Below are 13,266 nucleotides of genomic sequence, written 5' to 3'. Positions count from 1 at the left end.
ATTGGCTGGGGAAGGGTCGTGGCCTCAGCCAATTGGCTGGGGAAGGGTCGTGGCCTCAGCTGATTGGCTTGGGAAGGGTCGGAGTCCCATTACGCAGGTCGCCGGGCATGTTTTGATCGGGAAGTTTGAACGGGTGAGCGGGAGGTTACTCAAGGGGAGGAGGTGTGGTCTGAGGTTTCTGCGATTTTCCCGGAAAGGGACCATGTCGGGGACATAGTCACTCAAGGTGGAGGACACAGAACAAGATGGAGTCGGCCGGCATAGTTCCGCTCTTTCACTAATGTAGCAAAAGAATTGCCTATATTTATATGGAGTCATATAAGTCATATGACTTACATGAGTCATATAAGTTATAAGTCGAACAACTTAAGGGAGAAAAGGTGAACGAAATAGAAAATAATGTTGCTTGTTTTCTATTGTAAATAGAAACTTTGGAATTTCAGATGTTTCATTAAAGAACATAGTAGTTTTCCTACATTATGATATAAAAGAACTGTGGATCTCTGAAGAGTATTTCTTCCGACAGAGAGCAAAGGAAATGTTCCTCTCCCAGAGCAAAATTAGTAATTAACATTCAGTGAGTAGAAGAAGGAGCTTCTGAAAGTACTACCGGTTATTCTCAGTTACCTTGCCTATTATGGCAACGAACTAGGGAGTTTGTGACTTAGCCTGCCCCAGAAAGATGGATCAAAATGGGAGGTAGAACCAAGTCTCACAAATCCTACTTCTTTGGGAAACAAATCGTAAGGAACAGCTAACAACAATCAGCAACCAGAAGGCAAATGCTGAGAAAAATAAGCAGGAGCTTCTAGTTCCAGCATGATCAGATCTAAAAGGGTTAGCTTGTTCATGTGTCTTTGGGTGAAAATAATCATTTTTGCAATCGCAAAATCATTTTGAAATGCAATATGTATAAAAATTCACATGAAATAACCAGAAAAAAATACACATAATTACAACGAAATTGTAGGAAAAGCAGCAGTAGCAGCAGCATTTACAGAGTGACTGCAAATCAATTCACAATACTAATCAGTTTCATTAGGTAATCTTTCTGAATCTATTCCTTCTCAATCCACCTGGTCAAAGAAATAACTAACCTAACCTTGTTCACTAGTTAGAAGGTGAAATAAACAGTTGACAGCTAAATTATAATGATCATGAAGTGATATAATAAGCTTTTTCTTTCTCATATGGTAATGTCTATATTTCCTCACCCCCCAAAACAAGCACATTCTTTTCTTTAAACTTTTGAAGCACTTTAATCTGCAGCCGAAGACATTCTTCAGATTCCCTCAGATGCAATTTGGCATTTTTCTCCATGACAAACATTCACTATCCCATCAATTAAGGAGCAATCAGTGATATTAAAACACATTGAATATAGTTATACATTCTACATGGAAGCACAATATCCTCTTGATTTTTACATCCAACAGTTAAGAAAATGTTATTTCAGCTATTTCCTCTAATAGGCTGTGCTGTATATTCAATTGCCTTCTTTCTTTTATGATTGTTCAAAGGAAACAAGACAGTAAGAATACAGAGCACAGGGTAAGTGCAAGACAAATAATTTTGAGAGACACTGAGCTCCAAAGAGAATCCTCATCCAAGGTCATTAATGATGATTAAAGAAAAATAAAATGATAGCTTCAACTTAAATAATTCTTAATGACAACACATTAAAGTCTGTTAATGCAGTTTAAGCCTCACTTATACCAATTAACAAGATAATTGCAAAGGAAATTCCTATTTTTTCCTATGGAAAAAAAATCACCATATTTGTCATGGTAAAAGGTAAGGACTTTGATGAATATAGAACATCATTTTCTTTTTTCTACATTTATGTTTACTAATATAGATGCATCAGTTAGGGTTTTATAGCTTGTCCCATTATTATCACTTGCCAAACGAAAACCAGAATTAAAATGTAGCTACTGTGATATTTATTACCTTCCTCTAACCCTAGAAAGGATTTAAGAGCAGGGGATCATCAGAAGCTTAAGGATTAAATACGCTCATTTTCAACACTGATTTCCATATTCTCTCTCAAATGACCCTAGTCCTCATACCTCATGTTCTACTATCAAGTTATTTTAGACTATCAAGTTCACAAAATGGAATTAATCACCCTCTCCATTTCACTGCACATTATCAGTATCTGTGCAATGCCTTTCTCTTCTTACTTGGCTACTTTTATTTTATTATTTTTTCCATTCATCTATCATCTTCATCTCTCTCCCACTCTAGTATATTTAATATGTGCTTACTAGTCTGTCATTTCTGCTTATTTAGATACATGCATATCCTTAAAAATAAATGTAGTATTGTTTTCTAGGTGTGTGCATTTGATCTCCTTGACAGATATTCTCTTATAAATCTCATAGTTTCCTTTTTCCCACTTGTCATGATATTTAAATATACACCTAGCTACATATTAATATAGAATACTAATTCTTAGTGCTGCATGTAACTTAATTATATGTCTATCTCTCACTTTACTTCCCATTTACTTCCTGATAGACATTAGGCTCTCTCCATTCTTATTACCACAAACACTGCTATAAAAAGTATTCTTAGTGACAGTTGCAAAAGACCTAGCATATAACTACTACATCATAGAGAGTATGTAAGTATGGTTAATTTACCAATTACTTCCAGGTTGCTCTCTGGAATGATTGCACCAGATAACTCTCCCTTAAGCTGTGTGGGAGATTTCTTATTTCCCAACATCCTCACCATGACTTAATATTATTAGACTTTCTAATTACTATTCTAATTTGCATTTTTTGATTAGTAGTATGGGCAAATAACTCTTCAGGTGCTTATTAGCCCTCTGGGTTTCTCTATTTATTTGTTTTCTCTTTTGACAGTAGAATGCAAACTTTATCGGTGCTATTATTGACTTCATCTTCTTTCCTGTTTGGTTTTATTAGAAACTTATCTAATTAATCTTTTTAAAGAAAAACTAGCTCTGGATTTTTACAGCAATGCCTGGCACATGGATGTTCAATACATATTGAATGAATGATGAGTAAGTGAACACATGACAAATGAATGTCTTTTGCTGCATAATAAACAGCTGCAGAACTCAATGGCCCAAGAACAAATGTTTATTCCTCTCATGGGTGTGCAGACTAGTCTGCTGTACATTGTGGCTCTGCTGAGATCTACTGGGCTCGGCTCCAGCCTGCAGTTTGGTTGAGGTTGGTGATGAGGAGAAACTCTCCTTTAGATTTTAAAAATATGTTGCTTAATAGGTTCCACGTTTTAAATTGCCTTTCTTTAAAGTATAAGAAATAGTACAGAACATTTACAACCCAGGAAGCCTAACAAAAAACCTTGCAGGCTTCCTTGTCAAGAAAATATCTTGAATAAGATCATAATTTATTTTTTTTTATTACAACTTAATATTCCCTACTTACATATTCTGACTTCCAATGTAAAGAAGACTCTCCAGGGGTGCCTGGGTGGTTCAGCCGGTTAAGCATCCAACTTAGGCTCAGGTTGTGATCTCATGGTGCGTGAGTTCGAGCCTCAGTGCTGACAGCTCAGAGCCTGGAGCTTGCTTCAGATTCTGTGTCTCCTCCCTTGCTGCCCCTCCCCCACTCTCTCTCTCCTTCTCTTTCTCTCTCTCTCTCTCAAAAATAAATAAACATTAAAAAAATTTTTTTAAGTAAAGAAGACTCTCCAATATGCCAAATTGTTTTACTACAGACTGTCTTAATCTCTAGGAATATAACATCTACTCAAGGTTTGATATAAAAAGAGAAAACAAGTAAAGCAGGTTTCAGGCATTTGTATGCAAGTCATCAAATGTGAAGGCATATCGCTATTCTGCGTGCTATGCACGACCATACCAGTTGGTAACATTTTGACACAACTCCATTGGTAAATTGGCTCTACCCTGAGTCCCTCCCCACTGCCTCTCCACTGCCCCAGCCTGACCCAAATATACTCATAATCCCCAGGTGAAAAAGCACAGCCCCCTCCCAGGACGTGCTGCAGCACTTCGGCTGGTGTCTGCACTGATTGGTCAGTGCACTGTGCTATACTGTCTAAATATTATTTTATTTTTCAAATATTTATTTATTTATTTTGAGAGAGAGAAAGAGAGAGTGTGGGGGGAGGGGCAAATAGAGAGGGAGAGCTGGAGAAGACTAAGCAGCATAGAGCCCAACATTGGGCTTGATCTCAAAACCCTAGGATCATGACCTGAGCCAAAATCAAGAGTCCAATGCTCAGGGTACCTGGGTGGCTCAATCAGTAAAGCATCCAACTTCAGCTCAGGTCACGATCTCGCAGTTTGTGAGTTGGAGCCCCACATCTGCTGTCAGCACAGAGCCTGCTTTGGATCCTCTATCTCCTCTCTCTGCCCCCCCCCCCCAAAAAATAGACATTAAAAACAAAAAAAGTCTAACTCTTCACCAACTGAGCCACCCAGGTGCCCCTACTTATTATATATTTTATTTTATTTTTTTATTTTTTTTTCAACGTTTATTTATTTTTGGGACAGAGAGAGACAGAGCATGAACAGGGGAGGGGCAGAGAGAGAGGGAGACACAGAATCCAAAGCAGGCTCCAGGCTCTGATCTCTCAGCACAAAGCCGGATGAGGGCTCCAACTCAGGAACCATGAGATCATGGCCGGAGTAGGAGTCGGACGCTTAACCTACTCAGCCCAAGTGCCCCTATTATTTTTTAATCTCTCAAAATTCTGTCACTATGTCCTTTTTAAGTATTATTATTTAGTTTATTTATGTATTTTGAGACAGACAGAGACAGTGTAAATGGGGGGAGGGACAGAGAGAGGGTGAGAGAGGCAATCCCAAGCAGGCTTCGTGCTGCCATCACAGAGCCCCATGCAAGGCTCAGACTCACAAACTGTGAGATCATGACCTGAGTTGAAACCAAGGGGGACACTTAACTGAGCCAAACAGGCACCCCTGTCACTGTCTTAACTTCTCTTAGTTTTTCAGTACAACTTTGTAACTTCCTTTGTAATTTCCTTCTGGAAATTTTCATTGACCTGATCTCACTGCTTACTAATTTGTTTCAAGAACATTCATTCTGATAAACAGTATCCACAAAACAGTAGCAAGGTATATCTGATAGTCCCTTTACTGTATTATTTCATCTAGCAGATTTTTCATATTCAATATCTTCAATTGGTCCTTCATAATTGATTTTCCTGATTCATGTTTCTAATGTTTTCCTTTAGTTCTCTATTATTTATTATGCTTTTTAAAAATTCTTATTTGGTCTGATCCATTCATTTGGTTTCCTCTTTTAAAGATTTATCCATTTGCTTACTTTCTTTTCATAGTACTTTCATTCCTTCTACTTTGTTATTTTTTTCCTGTGTCCCTTAGGATCTGGAGTAATATCTAAATGATTTAATAACCAGATAGCATGGACACTAATCCCAATAGAATATTGAACTTATTGGAAGAGATAGATGCCCACTGTAACTACCTGATATAGTCTCAATGCTGAATGTTAGCCCAATGTGGGACTATCAGCTACCTTTGCTAGTTATACATACCATCATATGCTGATTAGTATCTCCAGATTGCAAAGTTCTTGGTTAAGTACCAAAACTCTCTGCCCAATGACCTAATTCTGATGTTGATTTGTCCTAAGTTGGTTGGTAGCATATTTTTGAAATCTTCTCCCTGCAATAATTAAAATTCTACTCACATTTTATTATGAACAAGATTTTTTAAGATCATAAAACATTTAAGATGTTAAAACACTTTCAAGAAAAGCCTGCAGTTATGAATATTCTGTTTATTATCCGGCAAGGGTATTCTTTTTATTTCCAAATTAGATGACCTGACCCAATGTCAAAATTGTAATCATGGATTATTTCACATTGTTTGTTTGTTTGTTTGTTTGTTTGTTTTGTTGAGAGAGAGGGAAAGGGGGGGAGAGGGGGAGAGGGGGAGAGGGGGAGAAGGGCAGAGGGAGAGAGAGAATCTTAAACCCCATGCAGAGCTCAATCCCATGATCCTGGGGTCATAACCTGAGCCGAAATCAAGAGTCAGAAGCTCAATGGACTGAGCCACCCAGGAGCCCCTAGAGTTTTTATTTATGTCAAAATTTAACAAAACAGTGGTGAGCTTCATTTGACACTACAACACTTAACTGTTCTCTTTTAAAATATTTGGCTCTAACACTCAAGTGTCAGACTATTGCTTCTTAGGAACTTGCTTTCAATTAGCCTATCTTGCCACTAGATGGAGAGTGATGACCTTTGTACAGTCTTGTGTAACAAGCTGGCCTTAAAGATAGCTATTTAGGGGTAATGCATATGTATAGAGTCTTGTTTCAATCTAGCAAAAAATTAATATTCTAGTTTCAAGGGTGGATTTAAAACAAGTTGTTTCCCCTCTAAATCACTACATATGAATAAAACAAGGCTTCTTTTTAATTCTTCCTCTAAATCACCCTATATTTATGTGGGAAGAAAAGGGAGAATTGTTAGCCCCAGGAATAGTAAGTAATCAATCAATTGATGATGGATCGATCAATCAATCTCTTAATATTTCAGTCTGGATGCTGTACATGCTGCCTGCTAGGAGAAAAAGATGTGTGAACTGTTGTCCTGACAGGCCAAGGGGTCCCCAGAATTGATCCAGCCACATTAATCAGGAAAGCATAGTGACTCCATCAGCCAATTCTAGCAGGTGGATGACAGCTGTCTGTTTGGACCTTTCAGGCCTTCCTGAATCAAAGATCTCTTCCTTACAGAACTTCTCTTCTTTCAGAACTCTTACTGTTAGTGGCAAGACATTCAGAGCCTGGACTCATGCACAAGTAAACCACAGACCTCATCAAATTATACTGATAGATATTCAGACCCTTACCATTCAAGTCTAGCATTTCCACCCAAATTGAGGTGACTGCATCATAATCAAGTTACATACTCTTACTTTTAAGTTAAAGCCTATAGGTTCAATGAAGTTTAATTTTAGAAACAGTAAAAGAAGAAACTTTCCTTAATACTTACTTGAAGGACAGAGAAAGGATTGTGTACCTACCAATAACAGGGCTAAAGTAAGTGGTCACTAGATCTTAAAGTTACAATAAACATCCAAAATTTGTTTGCATGAGCAAAACAAATGTTACATTTTTCATTACTTCAGATAATGAATAAATGCATTGTTGAGAAATACTAGGGCAACGAGTGACTGTAATTCACTTATGGTGAGAATTAAAATGTTCAAACTCACTAGCAAAAGAAATTCTTAGTTAAGCTTTGTTTTTTGCTTAACTCTATCCCCAATGTGGGACTTGCACATTCGACCCTGAGATTAAAAGTCACATGCTCCATTGAATGAACCAGCCAGGCACTTCTGAAATTCTTAGTTTTTAATTGATGTGTCATTTTTCTTTTTAAAAGTACAAACTCGGGGCGCCTGGGTGGCGCAGTCGGTTAGGCGTCCGACTTCAGCCAGGTCACGATCTCGCGGTCCGTGAGTTCGAGCCCCGCGTCGGGCTCTGGGCTGATGGCTCAGAGCCTGGAGCCTGCTTCCGATTCTGTGTCTCCCTCTCTCTCTGCCCCTCCCCCGTTCATGCTGTCTCTCTCTGTCTTAAAAATAAATAAACGTTGAAAAAAAAAAATAAAAGTACAAACTCATTAATCATGATTGATAAAGTTGGCTGTAAAGAATATAAACTGATATAAGTTTCCAAGAGGGCAATTTTGCAATAATTATGAAAAACTTCAACAGAATTCATACTGTTTGACGTAGAAATTTCACTTCTAGGAATTTATTTAAATTATCACAAAATGATAAATATGTATCAATATTTAAATTGTATACAAAATTGAAAATATGTATCAATCTAAAATCAAAATTCAAAGAATGGTTGAATAATTTATGATTCAGTGCTCTACTTCATATGAACCTACTTCTAATCTTTCTGTGTCTTTGAGGTTGGAAGGTAAAAACTACACTTCCCAGATGCCTTCACTGTTATGGCTGTGGATGGGTTTGTGTTCCACCAGTCAGGGACACTGGATCCACAGACACAGGACTCACAGCAGGGGCTGTTTTTGGTGCTGCAAACACAACAGGAGCCTGCATTATTCTGACTGTCTCTGCCTCTTAGTTTGATGACTTCCCAGTGTCAGTGCTGCCTCGGGAATCAGGAATTAGCGGGCAAGTGGAAGTTCTTATAAGAAGTTCACTTAGTTCCTGCCATTCCAAAGAGTTTAAGCCATCGCACACCCAGTAATAAATTTCTGCTTAACTTAGGTAGAACAGTCTGCAAGTGAACCATATCCAACAACTCATTATACGGTGCAATTATGACACATCAATTTAAAAATCTCATTGTTGTGAGATTGTTGAGCACGATGGTCAAGAAAGAAATCTTTGGACATTTTGCAGTGCAATTTAGTAAATTTATTTAAGTAGCGCAGGGCAGGACTTGTGGGTAGTGATGAAGTTTTGGGGTGGTGGGGGGTCCGGAGCCAAAGGCCAAGAAAGGATTCTTGAAGACATCTTTGGTGCAAAAAGGCGATTTTATTAAAGCACAGGGACAGGATCCATGGGCAGAAAAAGGTGCACTGCAAGTGTTGGGGGGGTAACCGTTTTAGGGAGTCGGGGGAGATAAAGTCTGGAGGGAGTTTCCAAAGAGACTTTCACATGCTAAAGACTTATCGGAGGCCTACCTACTTTCAAGCTAAGGTTGTTTTTCCCTCTAGCAAAGCATTAACATTAAGACAGTAGGGAGTTCCTGGACTTCAGACCACAGATGGGACTGCCTCTTTCTTGTAAACTGGTGGACACTCCTACAGTTTAACCTTTGTTTATTTGTCCTTTCCTGTTTTGGGGTAGCTGGGAGTGTCCTAGGAATATCATACATGTCCCACCTGGGCGGGGGTGCCGTTAGCCTGGACTTTGCCCTCTGCTTGCCTCACACTCCCTCATCAGGTAGAAAGAGCTGCACTTTTGCTGTATGTAGCTAGTGCTTATATGCTTAGTGTTCAAGGGGGAGGGAATATGCAGGGAGTATTAGATCTTAAATGTCTTCTTCAAATTTCTACTCGTAAAACTACTTTCGGAAGATTTCTCTGGTGCTTATCATTCAGTTCCATATTAACTATCAATGAGATTACGTAAACAGTCATGAGACCCTTTAAGACTGTAGCAACCAGTACATATTTGATCCTTATCGGATCTATGCAAGCTATAGGTCAGCCTTCTGGGCTAAAGGTGAACATTTTTCTGCTTCTATCCCTCATCAACATTGTCAAAATTAAGATTTAATGAGGTAGGAGTAAATGCCTAGCTTTTTTTTTAACGGGCTCAATTTATTTTCCACTGATTTATCTATCATTACTTTGCCAAAAACTGTTTTCTTAAAGGGCCTCTATGTCTTTAAGAGCAAACATTTAAATTTGTGTATTAAGTTCAACCTGGTTTTAGGGAAAATTACAAATGATTTTCTAACTCAGGGCACTAAAAAGATTTTCCTTCTGCTGTTCACCTTAAGCCACTATTGCTATTCTAACCAATTTCCCTCCAAAGCATTTGTTTTTAGGAGTAATGCGGGTAATCATCTGAGGGAGCCTGTCCTTCAATCTTAAAACAGATTTGCTCAAACCCACATAAACGGTGCAAGACCCGAATATCTCCTGCTTCCAATTGTTCAGCGAATTCTTGGGAAGAAATGGAAGGTGGGAGGGTGGCTTTGTTTGTTTTTTTTTTTTTTCATTTTTGTTAATCCTGAACAGTGAATCAAGTGGTCTTCTGCTTGTTATTTCCATTCCTTATAGGAGGATAAGGGAACAGTACAGAAATGCCTTTCCCTCTAATATAAATTACACTTGCCTGTGTCAAATGAATTAAACAAGAAGGCCATTAGACTGAGGTGGCTCTAAATGCCCTGTGGGCCCAGGTAAGCAAACCTAACCCTAAACTGGTAAATGCCTCAAGGTTACTAGGTCAAAAGCTAAAGACAACCAATCACAAACAACTCATTAGGTTTTAAGCTACAGACAGTCAATAATTTCCTTACATTGCTTCCACTTTTTCCCTATAAAATCTCTCCCCAGCTCCTATGGATGGAGCACCCTACCTACTTTTGGCTTGGCACTACCCAAATTGAATTGATTTTTGCTCAAATAAACTCAAAATGTTTACTCAAATGTATGTATCCGTTCTACAAGATAATTCAGTCATCATATTTTCGTTTGAAAACTTTGTAAACCTGGGACCACACCAGTATGTTCTGAATATATTTGTAGACACCTTTGGGATAAAGGCTATGCAATGTAGGGGCGCCTGTGTGGCTCAGTCAGTTGAGCGTCTGACTTCTGCCCAGGTCATGATCCCGTGCTTCCTGGGTTCGAGCCAAGCATCGGGCTCTGTGCTGACAGCTCATATCCTAGAACCTGCATCGGATTCTGGGTCTCTCTCTCTCTCTGCCCCTCCCCCACTTGCACACTGCCTCTCTCTCTCTTTCTCTCTCTCTCTCTCTCTCAAAAATAAATCAACCTTAAAAAAAAAAAGACTATGCGATGTAGATCAAAGCTAAGGTCAGTCATTCAGAGGATGGACTACAAGGACTGCAAGGCACTTTCTAAAAAATGTCACTTATTTTTTTTCTTCAACCTCTAGAAACGACTAGAGGTAAGAGTTAATCCTGTGAGCCACTTTGTGGCCCTACCAGGTCTTTCCAGGCTGCCATGACTAGGAGGCAGTTTGGTATGCAGGCTAACATGAGATTAAGACTGGTTAGTTCTGGATTCAAGTTTCAGTTCTTCTCATACTTTTGTTTGGCCAAATAAGTTAACCTGTTTCAGTTTCTTCATTTTTAAATATGAGATTATATGAATACCTTCCTCACATGGTTATTACAAGGATTCGGTGAAAAAATGCATGCAATTCCATTTTAGCATTTAAGAGTATAAGGTCCAGGGCACCTGGATGGCTCAGTCTGTTGAGCATCCAACTCTTGGTTTGGGGTCAGGTCATGATCCCAGGGTTGTGGCATTGCGCTCCATGTCAGGGTCCACACTGAGCATAGAGGCTACTTAAGATTCTCTTTCTCCCTCTGTCCCTCTCCCCTATTCATGCTCTCTCTCCCTCTCTTAAAAAAAGGAAAAAAAAAAAAAAAGGAATAAGGTCCTAAGTGTATGTAAGTGGTGAAGAATTTGGCCCAAATTGAATTTATATTGCTTACAATCCTGATTCTTCTTTTATAATCATTATCTCTGTTAATGACATCTTTTAGATGCTTGTCAAGAACAGATATTATTTCCTTCTCTGAGCTACATATAATTTTGGTTCTTTTAAAATAAGCAACAAGAGGGATGCCTGGGTGGCTCAGTCCTTAAAGCCTCTAACTTCGGCTCAGATTATGATCTCACAGTTCATGAATTCCAGCCCCGTATCGGGCTCTGTGCTGACAGCACGGAGCCTGAAATCCACTTCAGGTACTGTGTCTCCCTCTCTGCCCCTCCACTGCTTATGCTCTGTTTCTCTCTCAAAAATAAATAAAAATTAAAAAAAAATTAAAATAAACTAAAATAAGCAACAGGAAGAAAATTTCAGAGCAGCAATAATGGTAGGACATGTTACACAGGGATTTAATAAGTAAATACAAGGGAAGTTTAAAATAAAATGACTAGTAATAACAAAATAAATCTCCACCTTATTTCTAGATAATAGAAGCAGTGTGAACTCTTTTCTCTTTCCACCCAAGTAAATATCTAGTCAGGCCCAAGAAGCCTGACCACTTATTGTGGGCAAAACTTTATGTCCTACTCCTCTTCCCTCTAAAAAAACAAAGCCATGGTAAAACTACCACCAATAATAACGGCAAGAACAACAACACCAATAATAAGAACAATAATGTCTGGTTTTTGAGCACTTGCTACAGTGTTGCCGGATACCACACGTGCTCTACTTGTGACACTTGCACAGTAACTCTCTGAGCTAAGTGTTCTGATTCCCACACACCCTCAGAGATTAAGACACAGAGTGGGAACAGGTTCATTTGGTCAATAGCTCCTAAATGGCAGAGTCTAGATTACAATAGAGAGCCTGATTCCAGAGTCTTAAAGAGGTCAAAATTTGCAGAGTTGGGTTGCCCACAAACCAAATTACTAGATACACGGAAGCCAATAGACTTATTTTAAAATGTAAATCCGAACAATGCTGTTCTTTTGAATCACTTGAGATGCTAGCTAAAATGGCAGATTATCAGGCCTATGTCAAGCCCCTGAATATGATCTCTAAGATTAAGACTAAGAAGCTGCATTTTCAATAAAGTTTCCTTATGGATCTTATGCACAGTACAAGATTTGACTTTGGAAACTCCAAATCAAGAGGATCAAGTTCAAACTTTGTATTTTGGCACAAAAGCCAATGTCTTGAGCAGTGCCTGCCACAAAATGAACGTTCAATAAATACTTGTGAAAAAAATAAAAGCAAAACAAGGAGGCAGAGAGAGGAGGAAGTGGAGAAGGTAGGACTGGCTGCTTAAACTTTAAATAAAATTAAGGCTTAAAACAGAAATAAGGAGAATAGACTAGATACCCTATAGAAATTCTGCCTGCCCGTATTAATTCTAACCTTCATTCTGCCTTCCACCTTGTTTTTCTTTCTCCAAAAGGTAACATAGCCCTGGAAAAACAAATGCAATGATTAACTAAGTATCAATTTGACTATTTACCTTTTGTTTTATTTCACTTATTTTATTTCTTTCGGGAGAATGCAAGTGGGGGAGCGGCAGAGAGAGGGGGACCGAGGATCCTAAACTGGCAGGCTGACAGCAGTGAGCCCAATGTGGGGCTTGAACTCAGGCACCATGAGATCAAGACCTGAGCTGAAACCTGGCGCTCAGCCAACTAGCCACCCAGGCACCCCTAACTACTTAGGTTTTTAATGCTTTTTTTTTCTTTCCTTCTCTTTATTATACCTTTCTCTGCTTACATTGGCATAAGAATGCTTGTTCTGGTCAAATTCCTTTAGATGGAAGCATTAATTTACAGCTTGTGTTGAGGTCCTTCATAGGCATACACAGCCACACATGCACAAAAGTAGTGGCTGCACGTTCCAGTTAGCCCGCAAATTTTTTTAAATGTTCCTGAAAATGTGGCCTGAATGCTACTTCAGAAAGCCTGGCACAATTGAAATCCAAACTTACCCAAGTAAGAAGTCTCCTAATGATATTTTTAAGAGCAGTTTTAGACTCACAGTAAAATAGAGAGAAAGGTACAGAGATTTCCCATGTACCCCCTGCCTCCACA

This window comes from Herpailurus yagouaroundi, unplaced genomic scaffold (genome assembly GCF_014898765.1).
Source record: "Herpailurus yagouaroundi ecotype Mexico unplaced genomic scaffold, PumYag 28, whole genome shotgun sequence".
NCBI classification, from domain to species: Eukaryota; Metazoa; Chordata; class Mammalia; order Carnivora; family Felidae; genus Herpailurus; species Herpailurus yagouaroundi.
The sequence above is the reverse complement of the archived record's forward strand: the minus strand, read 5'-3'. Positions refer to the sequence as shown.